Genomic DNA, 18,101 nt, shown 5'->3' on the forward strand with positions numbered 1-18,101 from the left:
AAACATTGGGTAATCTACAGTCCATAATTTCTTCCACTTTTCTGCAGCAGAAGTAATTTGGGCCCGCCAGTGGTCGTCTAGCGAACTGTCAAATCAATACGTGTATTAATTTAACATTCCCAGTCAAGAAATCCTATTACTCGAATGATGACACTGTTGTCTCTCTAACCAGCACTGATGACAGTTTCCAGCGATCTTGGACATGTTTTAAGTGTAAGGTCGGGGTTTGAAATGTCAGATCATTCGCTGAGAAGATATAATAATCTTTTTACGGGGATAAAATCCACATTTTTTTATCGTCAGTGAAATCAGGTTAGTGTCTTCAGAAGGCACTGCTGATCACATCTCCTTCACTTCAAGTGAACATTCCGCAGCATTTATTTATTTATTTATTTATTCATTCACAGATAACTTTACATGGTCTTTACCACAAGTGTAAACAGCTGAAATGACAACTCCCTTTTTGAGAGATGCAGGAAGCCAGAAAGTGAAAGTGACAGCTGTAGGGTAAAATACGCTCAAGAATCCAGCATGCCAAAAAAATTCAGGTATCGTTACTATAGAAACCTGACACAAATAAAACTAAACCCTCAAAAAAAATAAAAATAAATGGCATATTTTTAATCCCGCCCTCTCTCATTTTCATACAGTGCGTCTCTGTCTGCTGAACTTGTCTTTACTGTTGTGTTTTACAAACTACTAGTCACTGTTAATTGGTTCAGTTTTGATGACGGTCATAACCAAATTAGCTAAAGACGACAATCAACCACCCCAATCACCAAAACGGCCATCTTAGCATCTGTATTTAACGTAAAAGAAAACTAAAATATGAAATATGATTCATCATACAAACAAATGAAAACTATGCCTAAAAATAATTCAATTTATTTTTTCAGACGTTTCTGAAGAGTGTTGAAAGGTGTTCAAATATTTGAACACTAAGGTGAGCTTTAAGAGCCATGCTGACGGTATCTGCATGTAAGAACTCCGATGTCACATGACCTTTTTTTCCCTTATGTTAATCTATGACTCCAAATAGAGTTATTCCAACATCCAGTGCAGTGATTAGAGTTGAAAAAAACTTCCTGTGACGTCAGAGTTCCTAAACTGTGATAGTATGGTACACAGAGTCTTCCTAAGAATTGAAATGTTTGAACCCCTTTGGCTATTTTCACAAAAATCTAAAAAAATAAATGAAAGTGTATTTATTCATAGCTTTAAGAGCTCTATTCCCTGACGCCTACCTTGATTTTTAGAGGTCTATTTAAGAGAACATGCACATACAAATCCACAAACTTAGAACTGAATCAGAATCAAGTAACCATACAGGTTGTAGAAACATTGTGTTCCACTGATCCACAGATTAACATAATGCAAAAGTTGTGTAACTTAGAAAAAAAACGAAAGGCTCATTTCTGACTCAATATTTAGGCAGTTTATTTCGCCATTAGACGAAGAACTGTTCTCTGGATAATGTCAACATGAAGTGACGATGAGCCAAAAGGAGCCTTTCCTCCGTGTTATTTTTTATTGCGTTATATTGTGGTATTATTTGTGCAATACACAAGTTGTGCTTATGTTACTCAGTAATCAGATAGATTAATATGCTTTACTCAACTCTTCATCCATTTTACATGTTGTCATATTCTAGGTGTTTTTTTTTTTAATCTTCCTTAAATATTATAAAGAACATTTATTCATTTATTTATCTGATTGGTGTTTTACACCATACTTAAGAATATTTCACTTATACAATGACGGCCAGCATTATGGTGGGAGGAATCCAGGCAGAAACCCACAACCATCAGGAATTTGTTGGCAGACCTTCCCACACATGGCCAGACAGTAAGCCAGCATGAGTTTGACTTGAACGCAGAGCAACCATATTAGCGGAAGGCTCCTGGGTCATTGTGCCGTGATGGTGTGCTAACCCACCATAGCCCTCAAAGTACCTCTCAGCAAAAATACAGGAGAAAATATAGGAGGTTATTAATAAAAATATAACCTTAAAATATAGGATAATATGGGAAATTCCAGACACACTTCTGTGACCAATGGATGATGTGTTATATATTTCATTACTGTATAACACTATACTTTTCACTGTCAGCAACCTGCGGATGGTCGTGGGTTTCCCTCGGGCTCTGCTTGGTTTCCACCCACCATAATGCTGGTCACCGTCGTATAAGTGAAATATTCTTGAGTACGGCGTAAAATATCCGTCATACAAATAAATAAATAAACATACTTTTCAGTAATACATCAGTGGAAAGTTGTATGGAATGATGGAACTGGTAAACTATTGAACTTCCGATTTGTGCATTATGTGATGTACAGTGTAAGCACACCATATTAGTATGCATTTAAGTGGCTTTTCACAACATTAAGGCTGCGCAATCCGTCACACAATCATTGTCAGCGACTTATTGTCACCAAAGTCTCATGAACAGTGGGAGTGTGAATCAGGAAATCCAGCACCGAACCAGCTGGAGGACACAGTACATGTACCACCATACATATCAACACCACTGTACATATCAACACCACCATACATATCAACACCACCATACATATCAACACCACCGTACATATCAACACCACCATACATATCAACACCACCATACATATCAACACCACCGTACATATGAACTGCACCGTACATATCAACACCACTGTCCATATCAACACCACTGTACATATCAGCATGACTGTACCTACATTTATCCTGAAATGAGAAGGGTTCACATACTGTTCACACCTTTTGGTAAGTTATTGCTTTGTTATCCACATCGGAAGTGAACCAGAGGCATGAACAGTACCCCCCTCCCCCCTCCCAAAAAAGAAAAATGGTCACAAAAATGGAACTGTGTAACAGTAAGGTATCATGAAACTTAAAATACAGGTAGACAAAAACATCTAAATTTGATAGCAATATTATCAGATTTGGTGGTACCAACAAGCTTGCCTTTAAGAGATAAATGCAAAATTTCACAGCACATTAATAACCACCCTCATTCATGTTGAATAATATCCATGGGAACGGGCGGTGGTTTATCCCTTAATTACATGTCTGTCAATGCCCAAGAAATATGGGGTGTGGGTTCAAACCCAGACTTGGATAGTGAATTTGCTTGTGCTGCTTTGGTACATAAAATACTGAAGGTAATTGATATGCACAAAGCATCACCAATACAGACATATACAGGCAAGGTAAAACACTGTGAGAAGCTTTCAGTGACAGCTAATTATGAGCTGTCTGTTTGCAGAAATACAGGAAGTTTTGAACACATATAGGAAAATATAGGAGGATTTGGAAAATATAGGCAATATAGGAAAAATCTTAGGCCTGGATTATAAATAATATGTGACTATCCTAATGAGATGTACAGCACTTAACTGCGAGTTTGTGTAGTAATAGATCTGCTGGGCGCACAGACCTAACAACTCCTAACAGTTTTTAGATAAATCAATAAGTGAGAGATTTTCGCTGCATGGACTCACAAACACAGTAGGTATTAAATAAGTAACGTGTCATACTGATGGTCAGCAACACTAAAGATGGTGGGGAAGACTCAATAGGAGTTCACCAGACAGGAATTAAGAGATATTGATTATATACAAATGCAACTCTCTTTGTATTGTTTAATAAATCTTCAGATAACTGGAGACAGTATTGATCCAAAGCCACAGACCAATGTTACACATGTACATACTGGAAACTGCTACATACAATCCATTAAAGGAAAATTACCACAATACACACACTGATAATAATAACGTCAGTTTAACATTTTGTCATGTGCAAAGCACACAAAAATCGCATCATCCATGGTGAGGATCTCTTCACGGTTTTAATACACGAAATAAAACACATTTGTATTTCTGGTATAAAACATAGGTATAAAAATGTTGGAGCGGCATGCACTTGACATACACTCAAGGTACCTATAGATTAATAATGCTAACTCACATTAGGGATCGTATTTATCCTGAGTGAGTTATGTATGAAGCCAGTACAGCAAAGAGATTCTGGTTAACTGTGTAGACTAGCTCCACAGCTGACTTCTTTCATTATTCGACACTGTGGCTGGTGATGCGTTAAATTATTTAAAGGTTATTGGCTTAATTCCTAAAATATAATTGTTATATATGTACAAGTCCTAGAATATACATTTTTGAAAACATGATTTTGGTTTTCAAATTTTACGTGACATTTTATTTATTTAAGTTGTTCTTAAAAATATCCATCTATTTTTGTTTGATCTTGGGTGTTCTCATTATTGTATTAAACACAACAGTCTAACATTCACTCATCCTCTCAACTGCAAGCCTGCAAGTGCATGAGTACTTAACAAAGGTACCAGAGCAGACTGTAATAATAAATAGTCAGTAATTTAATTGGCTTGAAGAAATAAAAAATAGCCAATCATACCATCCTTCAGAATTTAAAATCATACAATTATGCCAGATACTGTGTATTTAACATGTAACTGTCAGTATGACAAGTACAATTTGTCTCTTAACTGGCTTCCTGATTTTATCATCAGCCTTCCCAATATGTCTCTCACAGTGACCTTTCCTTGCAAGAGAAAATTCCCACTGCTGTCAATGTTTAATGCTGTCAGGCCTGTAATCATTTAACCACACCCAGTCCATCGGTTCTCCCTTTATCTGCTTCGAATTATATGGAGCACACTTGGTATACATATATATGCTTGTAGTTTTGGGCATGACCTAAATGCTGGCCTGAATCCAGATCAACCCCATCGTGTACCTGCTATACTAAATTAACACTTACTTTAATATATAGTACATACACGTATGATTCGGGTATGTAAGATAGCTAAAAGGTCAGCGGATGTCATACGAATGGGGAAAAAACTTGAATTTATTTTTCTCCCTGACATGGTGAAGTAATTATTTTTACCAAAAACAGAAAGCAGCTTGAAGTTGTCATAAGAATGGTTGATCACATTATATTGCCCTGAGAAAGGAGTTTTAAAATACATACAAATAAACAAATATATTTTATATAAGTGCGTTTACAAAAATTGTTTCTGTGTGAAAAATTTATTTCTGTCGGCGCCCGAGATCTTTACCCATACCAAACATCTCTATTATTCACATGTGTTAAAGGTAGCACATACACTGAATGTTATACATGTGCAACATTTCTCTCATATAATTTACCACTGAACTTTGGATTCCTCTGGGAAAAACAGCAAGAGCAAACCAGATAACATCAGCACTAAAAATATTATTGGACAATCTGTTTGTTCTCCGAACTGAAAGAAGCAAAACATAAAGCTAGGCCGAATTGTGCTGGAGAGAATCTCTGAGTACAAACCTACCACATGGGACAGGCAGCAGCCGTCTGATGAAAGATTGGGGTCTGCACATTTATGCTTGGCATCTGTTCTTTTAAGCATCCATTATATTATTGTAGAACACCAGACAAATTAAAAACTAACCAAAAAATGGCCACCTTTATCTTAAAGGTGGCAGTTCTTAATTCAATGGCAAAGCACACAATAGTTTTACAATTTTTATGCTATTCTCTCAATACTGGGCTTCTACACAATCCTACATGTAGTTTTAACCTTAAATAGGGCTGATCATGAAGACGAATTCATAATAACATAGGAGCAACCTGCGGATGGTCGTGGGTTTCCCCCAGGCTCTGCTCGGTTTCTTCCCACTATAATGCTGGCTGCCGTCGTATAAGTGAAATACTCTTGAGTACGGCGTAAAACACCAATCAAATAAATAAATAAATAATAACATCGTCATACTAATCACATATTAAATAAGCAAAATTCACATTTTATGGCAATACAATGCCCACTTTAAGACTTGAAATGCCCCATGAAAACAACAACTAAGCTTGGAAAAAAAAATTATGACACAACAAAGATTCCAGCAAAGGTAGCCTAGATATAATATTTCAAACCGATGGAGACAATGGAATGGATATTTTAGATAAAGGGCTGGATACTTGATCAAATACGACTGCATTTTATAAAAATTGGATACTAGATTTAAAACTGGATTCCAGATACAGGACTTAAAACTTAATTAATAACTACATGTATACCTTTATTTAACACTGAACTGAAATATTTCTGCCACTTATATCTGTCAAATAGTCCACGTGGTTTTAGCTGTAGCCATTAATCATCTTGATGTAGCTTAACCAAAATGCAAAGCTTTTAAGCAAATGAAAAACTTAGCCTCCTACCCTTCTTAACATACTGCTCTTTAGCATCCATCATTAAAGAGTTTAACACATATTTTTAGAAAGGTGATCTTCTTGGACCTTGCATTGAACCTGTAGTTCAAATTGTCGCCACGGCTGTAAGTGGGAAGGTCTCTTCCAGCAGCCTGCGGATGGCCGTGGGTTTTCCCCCTGGGCTCTGCCCGGTTTCTTTCCAAAATAATGCTGGTCGCCGTATAAGTGAAATATTCTTGAGTATGGTGTAAAACACCAATCAAATAAATAAATAAATAAATTGTCCCCATTAAATTTGGGAACTGCATTCTCCTCTGTTCTAAAGCAGTTTAATACATTGGAATGAAAATAAGACATTGACATCCTTGACACCCCGATGTGTTTGTGCAAGCAGAAAACGTCAGCAATTTCCATTAAGTGCTGCAACTTTGTACATACACATACTGAATGTTCAGTTCTGTTTCTCATAACATAAATACCAAGTGTCAAAATGTAGAACATTCAGTTCTTCAGGCCACCATTTTTGTAAAAGAAAAAAACCCCCAGACATGTGAAGTAGACGGAATAGATTGATCAGTGTTCGATCACTTCAGATGTATGGAGTGTACCATTGATTTGCAGGGTATACTATGTTGGCAAAAGCAGCTGTAGATGCTACCTCCTAAGAAGTACATGTAAATACCAGGAGTTATGAAATAATGTGGTGTAAGCCACAGTTATTGATTAGATACTCTGATGTATACATCTCTTGTCAAGCAGATGGAAATCTGGCCAGTGTATACTTTGCAGTCTTGAGTAATATTGATACAAGGGGTGGTCTCGTGATAACTGAATTCCTCATATCATAGGTAACAGTCAATCTGGAACAGGATACTTCTATTTTCCCATTTCATTACTGATAAACGTGTACCTTATTAAGTAAAAAAGTAATTAAGAACAAAGCTGGATGGTGCTGAGGCCGTGTTTTTGTGGTAAAAATGAGCTTCATGTACACATAATTCCCATATGCCTAAATCATATGAACATACATGTATTTGAACCCCAAACTGATACACATATATAGCGCATATATATATATATATATATATATATATATATATATATATATATATATATATATACACACATCCAGTGACAAAAAGTTCATGAAAACATGTCCACCAGCTCTCAACATTATTTTAAATAAAGAGTTTTTGTTTGAATATGATAAAAATCATATTATTCATAGCTAAATTTAGCTATCTGCTACATACATGTAATACAGTTCTGTTTCTGGTGCAGATGCCATCCACCAACACAATGTGCAATTCTACACATCACATGTAGGATAGTACATCAGTACCTTTGCTAAAGGTTGATGTTTTATCTTGGGCACTACAGGCATCCACCCACAAAACTGATTGCTATCATATACAGTGTGCAAAAATTCTTGAATATGGAATTATACAATAATCAAATATATGGATTTGCTGGCTATGGCAAAGAAATCTGTTAAACTTGTCTTCCTTCCTTCCTTCATAAAGCAGAGCCTTAAGATATTAGCCTGTTTTACACAAGAAAGAAAGCTCTGTGATTCATTCATAGATTTGTTTCATTAGGGGATCTATTATGTTATAATCAGCACTAACCTCTGGCTCTCAAATAGCCATGAAAGAACTTGACGGTCACAATCATATGACATAGGTGCCTTAGAGTCCCTGTAGGGTGTATAATTATGAACTTAATGGTGTGTGGTCGTGCTTAAGTTCCGTAGCTCACGGAAAGATGGTGCACCTCCAGCAAAAGTAATTACACCGCAGAAGACTGTCACCAGAGACAGGCATTATCACATTAATGCAGTAAGCGAAACACATCGCCATTCCTCCACAGTGCATAGGAATGAGTTTAACAAAGAGACATGAAGCTGATTCAGAAATTTTTATCCCAAGTGCCAAGCAAGCCGGTCTTCAGACTTGACCCCGAGGTTACATAATTTGAGCCTGCACACATTTTTTTTTAGTTTTTATTTTAGCAAAATTAGACTTTATTTGCAGTAAATTCAAAATTCTATCCAAAAGAGTGTAAGTTCTTCATCAATCATTGCAGTTATTACCTCAATAAATTTCCAAAAACAAAAGCATATTACACAAAAATCTGCTTCCTTCAGTTGATAAGACGGCTTGGTGACTCTCTACAATACAATCACTGTAGAGTGAACAGTGTCCAACTGCTGGCTAAAAATGGATGGGGATACAGCAGTTTAATCCTTTATTTAAATTGAGGAAGTCTACAGTTCCTGCATACCAAATTTGACCAAGTCTAATTCAAGGCAGATCCAATGGATATATTCTCACACAAATGAATCTCTGTTAACTATAACACTCTTGTCTCCATTCGGTGTGGAATGTTGGAATTCAATCATAGTTCTTGTTTTTTAGCAGAGCCATATTATGTACATGTAAAGGCCTTCCAGCTGCCTGGAAAAGATCTAATGATAACACTGGAAAATAATCCCGAAATCTTAAAGTGTGACAGCATCATAGATTTTGATAAAGATTGATGAATTCTTGATGCACCAACATGCAAAGAAAATCCTCTGGACTTGGCATCGTAAAATCCTTGTCGCTCCATTAGCTATTCTTACACCGCGGGGGATAAGAATCAATAAAAGAGGTAAAATATCATTAAAGGAATGGAAAAAAAAAAATTGCAGAAGGTACACATGCACCCATTGTACCCTTGTTGATGGCTCCTTCTGCAGTGGTCTTCCAGAAATGAGTGAAAATGTGACAAAAAAAAAAAAGACAAAAAAAAAAAAAAGAAAGCTTATTAATTCTGTGATGGAAACATGTTCTCTATGTTATAGATGTTACATGTACCTAAAAACATGCATCAAATATCAAACCTCATGCAAAACTCAGGTTGCAGGTGTCATTTTCACACTTTCACATCAAACATTTTAATATGGACTTGACAATTAGCACAGAGCCCTGCTCCTATACAGCAATAACTTTAAGACTCATTTTAATCTCTTAATTTGTTGTTGTTAATCAATTTTTTTTTTTTTTACAATTATACATGTTTTGATCGTGGTAAGTATTTTGGGTGGAGAAATTGTGGGCCTGGAGTATAAAACCACCATCCTTTGTGAAATTGCTAAAGAACTTTCCATGTGTGACATTTCAAACTTGTATGCCACTGATTTTGGTAGAAGACTGAGAAGTTGTCTTTAACAAACGTTAAGACTGTGGGCCAAAGGCTCCGCTTGTGTCACTGATACCTTCACCAAGGCGCCAACAAACAATGGGAGTGGGGGGATCTACTTAATCCCTGTCTGAGGCCAGGAATGAGCCAGCGGTAATGGAACCCCACCTATACCTCATCCTGCTCCTACATTAAGGGCTGAACCATCGATTTAAGGATTCAAAGAACAAGTACATGTGTAGTATACATCAGCAACAGGAATCCATCAGCTTTCAGCAATTATAACATTGCACCCATTAAACTTGGCAGATGTTTCCATATTTTTCAGCCTCTCATTAATTCCAGATGCCATATGTGTTGAACCATCACCCCACACCTCCTCAAGTCAGACAGTAACCTTCAGAGTTTGATGAATGCTCAAAGTTTTCCAGCATCTTCATAACTAGAGGTTTGCTCCATTGACCATCCCCAGCTTCAGCCTTCAAGTCAGCCAGGTCAAAGCTTGGATACAGTGCACAATAAATACTCCGGACAATGAAGATGAATTTATCTAGTTGTTTGCTTAGGTTTAAAGAAGTTCTGAAACAATGCATTTTGCTCATATCATGGGTGCTGCCTCACTGCAGGAGGCTTGGTCTTCATGCTGACATGTGTATTAACACGGCTCCTTCATCAAAATGTTGCTTTTAGGACAAGAACATATTGCTTCACCATATAATCTCTTGTAATACACTGCTAACGGGAAGTCAGAACACATGTACAGTTACCACCTTGAAAGCTTGGATTATGACTGGACCTGCATCTACCTCTTCCATTTATGGGATGGATTCACTCTGAAAATTCACCCAACACCCATCAGACTGTGGTAGAGAAATTTGATCATGTACCATATTTAATCTGAGATAATATCAAAACTGGACAATGAAGGAGTGATTAGCTACCAATGAGTTAAAAGCCATATTACAAAAAATGAAATATTCTGGTATTCGACCTAAAATTTCATCCAGAAAAGTGTGTTCTTAGATACAAATGAAATGTCACGAAATGTTACTTTTGTTACTGAAACAGTAGGATATGGTTATACTTTCCAAACAAACCTCAACACATTTTTCTGTGATCAACAGAATTCTCAGAACCAGGCAAAATGTAAGTAAATGTAGTGATGGGCAAAACTGTAGATCTGTTATACTCCTCTTCCCCAAATTCTGATTTCAGTGGACTACATGTATGTTTTTTTCGAAAAAAATAATTCTGTGGATGTTGAGAAATCTAAAAGGTTTGGGCACAGAAATTACAATGAAATAATTTCCCATTAAAATAAACTCACAATCAACAAATGAAATTCTAAGAGCTTAAAAATAATGGAAAATCCTTTCTGTCAGTGTTGGGTTATGACAAGCATTGGCCATAAATCATAATGGCAATGTGTCTTCGGTAAACTGCACATCTCCTAAAGTCCATCATCAACAAAAATAAAATTGCACAGCTGTCCTGATTCTTGTTTGTATTATGACTGGAAACCCACAAGAGCAGAGGTTTTCACGACAGCTGCTGCTAAAGATCCTTTTGACATTTAAAAATCATCAAATTTGGACAAAGGATTTCATTTGTGAGAGCTGAAACTGATAAAAAAAAAATGTATAACATAAAAGACGCACATTAGCGCAGTACTGTTTCCTAAGCTGCGCACATTTCAAATGTATTATGGTTTTCCCATGCGCAGATCACACCAACACAGCTGACAGCAGATCCATGCTGGTAACCTTTATGGAAATAATAAATAAATGATAAGTAATATCAGCAGAGAGATAAACACAGGGGACCATTAAATGGATTTGGTTTAAAAGAGCTCATGCATTTTGAGCCATTATAAATTTTCTGTGAAATTCTGGCATCTTTCAGTGTTTTAATCAATATAAATCTAGACTTTTCCAAGGCTTAATTTTGCAACCATAGCAATCAGTCTGTCAACAATTGTTCCCTTCATGATGGACATGTAAGTACATAGTACCGCTGTACACAGTAAAACAGACAACCATTTATAAACTGTATTTTCACAAAGGGAAATAAAATGAGCTGAACTATGGGACCATAAACTCACCAGAACAGAGTATTATCGAGAAACAGTGACAAATCTTACATCCACTCCAACAATACATGCATGTTAAACATGGCCTCACTATATATACAACTATTGCTTTTGATTGATTTCAAGGTACATAGAAGATAAGACTAGAATGTGCCTTGTGCCATGAAACTTTGACACTTAAAACTTTCATATAACCAATACTAGCTGAACCTTATAAAGTTGTTGCTTCTCACTTCTTAATTTAGATAATAGCTACCCTGCAAGAAAAAAACATTCCTAGGGATTTTTCATGAGAAGCATTTAACAAGGTGATTTTGTTTGGATCCTGTGTATTATTCTAGTATACAGTGGTTATATTAACCTTTCCAGAACATTCAGCTAATGTCAGTTTTAAATCTAAGGTTTCGATTTGAGTACATGTAATGTCAACACCTGAGGTCATGTAATATTATGTCAGGCAAGGCTTATGGCTCCAGCAGTAAATCATCTTGATGTTTTTCCCGTCCAAAATGTTATTTATGAAATGTTCTTGTAACATTTTTTGTTTCTATAAGCAAACAGGAATATCCTATATACCCACAAATTCAAAAGATATCAAATGTTGTTACAATACAACTTTCAAAATATCATTATTTCATTTAAAAACTAATGTATTCCCATTTTGTTCAGATGAATTATAAGTAAAGGTTACAAAGAAATGTGCATTTAAACTTAGCCCTAACATGTGACAATCAGACAACAAGGTTTAGTCATGTTTCACAGCCATTCCTGAAGGATCTTGGGGGACATATCCCATAGTAATTAAAAGTGCCTCTGGCCCATCCACTATACCATGAATGACCTTTTGGAAATTGTCCTGAGGACAGGGAGACATTCATCCTGCAAGCAAACACGGGCCTATGTTAGCAATATGGATTCTCCACAATATACCCACAACCAGAAATACAGTCTTGGACAGGGACATGTATGTAAAACTCTGGCACTTTGAGTCCAAGAGCACTCTACATGATGGCACGCAATCTGAAGAATTACTAGTAACAATTTAAGTATTCTAAATTTGATTTGACACTAATATATGCCTAGATATAGTACAACAAACAGTGCTACACCACCTGAAATGGCAGCCATAGCAATACAACAACTTGTAAACAGTGTTAGCCACTCTCAAAACAGCTGCATGCTCCATGTCTCTGGGATGTAAAACTGATGTTTCAAATCCACACCTTAGTTATACTGCTTGCATTATAAAAGTTATTATTCGATTTATTTATTTATTTGATTTTTGTTTTTGTCCCTCTGCACAAAAAGTGTAGATGGGTGATTAGTTGGTGAAAAATCATTTATGTATTTATTTATTTGACTGGTGTTTTACGCCGTACTCAAGAGTATTTCACTTATACAGCCGCGGACAGCATTATGATGGGAGGAAACTGGGCACAGCCCGTGGTAAACCCATGACCATCCGCAGGCTGCTGACAGACATTCCCATGTACGTCGGGAAAGGAAGATATTATTTGAAGAAAATGAAAAAAAAAAATATAGATTTGGAGTTTCCATACATCAGCCAATCGTGACATCATAATGTTCATCTGTTCATCATAATGAACACCAGCAATTCACAAATACACTTTACCTACATAATTATGACAAACGGTTGCATATCTGAGAGCTCAAAACACTGCTCTGATGCCTTTTGATTGCTTATTGATAATGTATGTTGTCAATGATGTCAGAAACTTTTTTTTCTGGGCCTGAAGTAAATATTTAATACTTTGCCTTCACGTGCCCAGGCACATATTTCAGGACTGCAGTTCACAAGAACAGCTTTATTCAGAACTGAACATACGGTGCAGAAAAACTTCTGTAACATGTCTGACGGCATACCGTATCACCATGGCTCATAAAGCCCAGTATGCAATCAAAACAGTTGACCTTGCTCACTGCATTTAACTTCAGTAAGGGTATTTCAGTTACAGTTTAAATGGTCTTTCTGCTGATGCTTACTTCATGTTTAAAGTTTCTTTTCCCTTAATAATATTTATTTATTATTTATTTGATTTGTGGTTTACGCCGTACTCAAGAATATTATACGACGGCGACCAGCATTATGGTGCGAGGAAACCCACGACGGTCTGCAGGTTGCTGCAAGACCTTCCCACATAGAGGAAGCCAGCATGAGCTGGACTTGAACTCACAGCATTGGTGAGAGACTATTGGGTCATTACGCTGCCCTAGTGCGCTAACCGACTCCTTTAATAAAAACAAAAATACCTTACATGCATATATTCACAGGCATGACATGTTCAAATTAGTCCAATCTACTGTTTGGTTTCATTTCAATGCTGGCTGGCAGCTTGTCAGCAGTAAATCCACCGATACCCACTGCTACCAGCGCAATTTAATCAGTCCAAATGCACTAAGACACCTCAGCAATGGATGGCCATTAGGAGATTAAAAGGTTTCTTTTAGCCGTTGGATTCGTGAACACGCTACACTCAGAGCGCAGATATACACTGGTATTCATGGCTTTACTTAAGCATTTCAGTAGTACATACTGGAGATGAATAAACATGCCTACATGCAATGTCTCCATGGCAGGCATGAGTATAATACCTCATTGCTTCTGCGTGAATAATAACATGGTCAGTATTAAAACCATAGTACATAAATGTCAACCCGATTAACAAAGATAATCAGAAGCATGACGCTTGACATTTCTTCTTATGAAGGTTTTAAATGAATGAATGAATGATTACAGCTTAAAGTCAGATTGATTTTTTTTACAATGACATGTATACAATAGGCTAAATGTATAAATCATTGTAAGTCTAGGAGTAAGTGACTTGTCTCTTTACAAAAGAAAGGGTATGGATATTGCATGGCCACTGCGAGTGGATGTACCGAACACTACCCTAATTGCTTATCCTTTCTGCATATAAAACAGCAACTTTCAGTGCATTTTATGCCCATTTATAATTTGAAACAAAACTACATCGCAAAACAAAACTACACTGACTGGATTGACCAATTTCAGGACTTCACAAAATGTATAATTTTGTCCCACTACACAAAACAATGCCTTTAAAATATGCTTGAATGAACACCTTGCAAACATCTGAAAAGGTTGAAGAATTGCAGTATTAAACATTGCCACCCAACAAACTACTATTCCAAATACATTATAATGTTTAATACACAAGTAGTACAACTTATTATAATATAAAAGTGTACTTGCTGGGGGGGGGGGGGGGAGGGGGGGAGGGAAAGGAAGATCTTTTCAATTTACAGGATTAGGTTTTATATGCTATTTACATGTACAGTATTTAAATTAATTATTATTGTACGCATGCTGTACAATTAATTATTACAAAGTCAGGGTAACTCTAGAAGTATCTGTACAACGTATACATCAATACAGCTTTTAATACTACATGTGTGTAGGCTCACATGTACATGTATGCAGTAAGAAAACTGATATACCAGGGCTGGCACCTGGACATGGTATTTGAAAGCACTGGCAGAATGACGTCAAAAGGAACTGTTTATAGGTTGGCTCCTCTTACAGTGCCCAGCATATTAACCATGTAAAAGCACCTCTCAGGTGACAGTGGCGGGTAGTGAAGAGCCTGGTAGCATTTCAAGAGCTTCTGTGTTGAACATTCTGGCAAATGTCAGCAGTTATTCTTGATCACACAAGTCTGTCAACTTCATTGGTAAGTCATTGAACTCGACAGATGAGAACCAGTGTAGGACTTCTGTGCGACGTTTCCCAAATTAAGCTGGAGGCTTTGGTTTGAGGTTTGAGAGATCAACATCACTTTCTGACACAGTATTGTATTCAGTCATACGTCTAAATTAGGTGTTAGATGGTCTGAAGCCATTTTTCACAAAGATGCCTACAATTCTTGACCAATCAGGTTGATCACTTGAATCTTGCATTCTCATGCCGAGGCTTTAAATAAATATACCAAAGTTACAAGTTCCAGTACCTAGCTGGCAAGTGGGTTCTTCCAAACTCTGCCCTGTCTGCCTTCCCCATAAACATTACCTCGGTTATACACAGTCAAGACACCAGTCTTGTAATAACGATGTAAGAAACACCAATCTATTATTAAATGATGCATGAAATTATTCATTCATTATTATTTCTTAGTATCGATTTTATGATGTGACCTAACAATGCCTCCATAAACAGATGTTTGACAGTGCTTCCAGACAACAAATGTCCGACAGCACCTCCAGACAACATGTGTCCGACAGCACCTCCAGAGAACACCTGTACCGTAGCACCTCCAGACAAAACGTGTCCCATATCAACTCCAGACAACACATGTCCGACAGCCCCTGCAGACAACACGTGTCCTACAGCACCTCCAGACAACACATGTCCGACAGCGCCTCGAGACAACACGTGTCCCATAGCACCTCGAGACAACACGTCTTACAGCACCTCGAGACAACAAGTGTCCGACAGTGCTTCCAGACAACACGTGTCCCATAGCACCTCCAGACAACACGTCCGACAGCGCCTCCATGCAAAACGTATCCAATAGCGTCTTCAGATAACACGTGTCCTCCAGCACCTCCAGGCTAATACGTGCCTGACAGCAACTCCAGACAACATATATACACTATTCCAAACACACTGCCTTAAGTTCGGATTTTCACAAATTCCATCTTGACAGAATGGTCAATGAAAGTACAATGGGTTCAGCTGGGGACTGGCAGCCTGTGATCTGCTCTTGACAGGAATGTTCTGATCCTGTATCCAGTCCAACTCCCACATACCTCTCTGCTACACACTGGACTACATTTACATGGAAGTGTATGGTCATAGTGTTTCATGATCTACACCCGTATACCACTCCTAGACCATGGTCAGAGTGAATAAGATGTACAAATCCAGCGCCTTTATTGGGGAGGGGAAGGGGAGGGGGGCTGCTTGGTCATTTTTGAGGAATATGTCTTAATTATACACAACTGTCATGAATATTTCTAACAAAATCATGAAAAATAACTAAAGAATACTTTTTTTGAGGAAGGGAAAGTACAATTGTGTGATTATTAAGGGGCAAAAATTTGGGTAACCAGCATTAAAACATCCCAATGAGGGGAAAGACTGGTGGGGAAGGGTTTGTATGTATAACACCTGATCATCGGAGCATAAAGTGAATAATTGTAAGTGTTACATTGCATCAGAGGGTAGAAAAGAACGCACATTTGTATATCTCGAAAGTATGTTATTTCAGGATAACTGTTCCCTACAATGTTGACCATTTGTCCTCACAGCCGTAGCTGGCACTGGCTACTAAGACATTAAAGTGACCAGAATATCCACTTAGCTTGCCTGGAAACCAATCCAATCCTGGCAGATTCTGGGGTAAGCAAGGTAATTAAATCTGTCATTCTCCCTTTAGACAGTTCCAAAGATTCCCAGACAGAATTGAAACCCGATCGGAAACGTGTGGTTTCAGGCAAGAATACACAGACATTACTTCTACTGCAAATGCTCATCTGACACCATAAGTGAATTCGACTGATTTCAGTACATATACATATATAGACAGAAGTAAGATTTAAGGACATATGCCAGTCAACACACAAAACTGCCAAAAATCTCATTTCTGCAAATGTACATTTTACACATTCAGGGTTATGAAATTACATAAATTAAGTTCATATTTGTATATTTCTATGACTTTTTTTCCATTAGACATGCATGCCACAACCATAAACATTTAAATTTTAAGACGGTACAATGAATTGGTATTTTTATTTCCTGACTGTTAAGCTTCAGTAAGCACTGTGGCAACACCGCCAAATGATGAAAGGCAATCAAGACGTGATTCAACATTTCAATTTTCTTGAAACCCTTTTTCAAAATCTGACAATAATGGGCATGATACTAGGGAATGAGCCCATAAGAAAAAGTTTCGGCAAGTCATACATGAGAGACGGTGAGAGTTTGGATACATATGAAGAACAAATTAGCACAGTAGATAGCTATAATAGGTAGGAACAAGTACCTGACCTAATGTCATTATTTGCATGATTTTATGTGTACTTTGACCCATTTACTCCCATATGCATGACACATATTTAAATACAGTACATGGTCTGAAATAATATTTATTCGCCTGATTTTACTTTGTTACATTTATTCCCATATTTCTATATTGATAACCCGATGCAATCACGAAAGCATGATGTACGCGGTTTGGACTTTAATCATACTGGAAGTTAGAGTGAACACATAAATGGATATGTAGAGATGTGCAAAGAAACAAATTTCAAGATGTACTGACTGACAACTGAGTGCTGTAATGGTTCTTGCCATCTGTATAAATAAATGGTCCCACTTCTCAGGATAATGCCACAGATGCAGGAATGGCACTATGCCAAAGATAGATGAAGAAAAATCAGAAAGGAACAATCAATGAAAGAGAGAGTATAGCATTTTGCTCATACAGTGGCTGCCATCCTGACACGACTTGCTGGGCTGAAAGCTACTGCGACAAGAAACCTCACAAAGGCACCAAAGTCCTTGTTCCGTTAGATAAGGGGAAGCAGTAAAACAGACTGATGGTAATCTATCTGTGT

At 37.2% G+C, this 18,101-nt stretch overlaps 1 protein-coding gene across 1 annotated transcript in view; it reads right to left on the bottom strand.

Moving 5' to 3' along the window:
* LOC135473656 (diacylglycerol lipase-alpha-like) overlaps positions 1–18,101 on the bottom strand; it is a 71,118-nt gene that overhangs the window by 14,191 nt on the left and 38,826 nt on the right. The gene's annotated exons all lie outside the window — the stretch shown is intronic.

Source organism: Liolophura sinensis, chromosome 1 (genome assembly GCF_032854445.1).
Source record: "Liolophura sinensis isolate JHLJ2023 chromosome 1, CUHK_Ljap_v2, whole genome shotgun sequence".
Classification (NCBI taxonomy): Eukaryota; Metazoa; Mollusca; class Polyplacophora; order Chitonida; family Chitonidae; genus Liolophura; species Liolophura sinensis.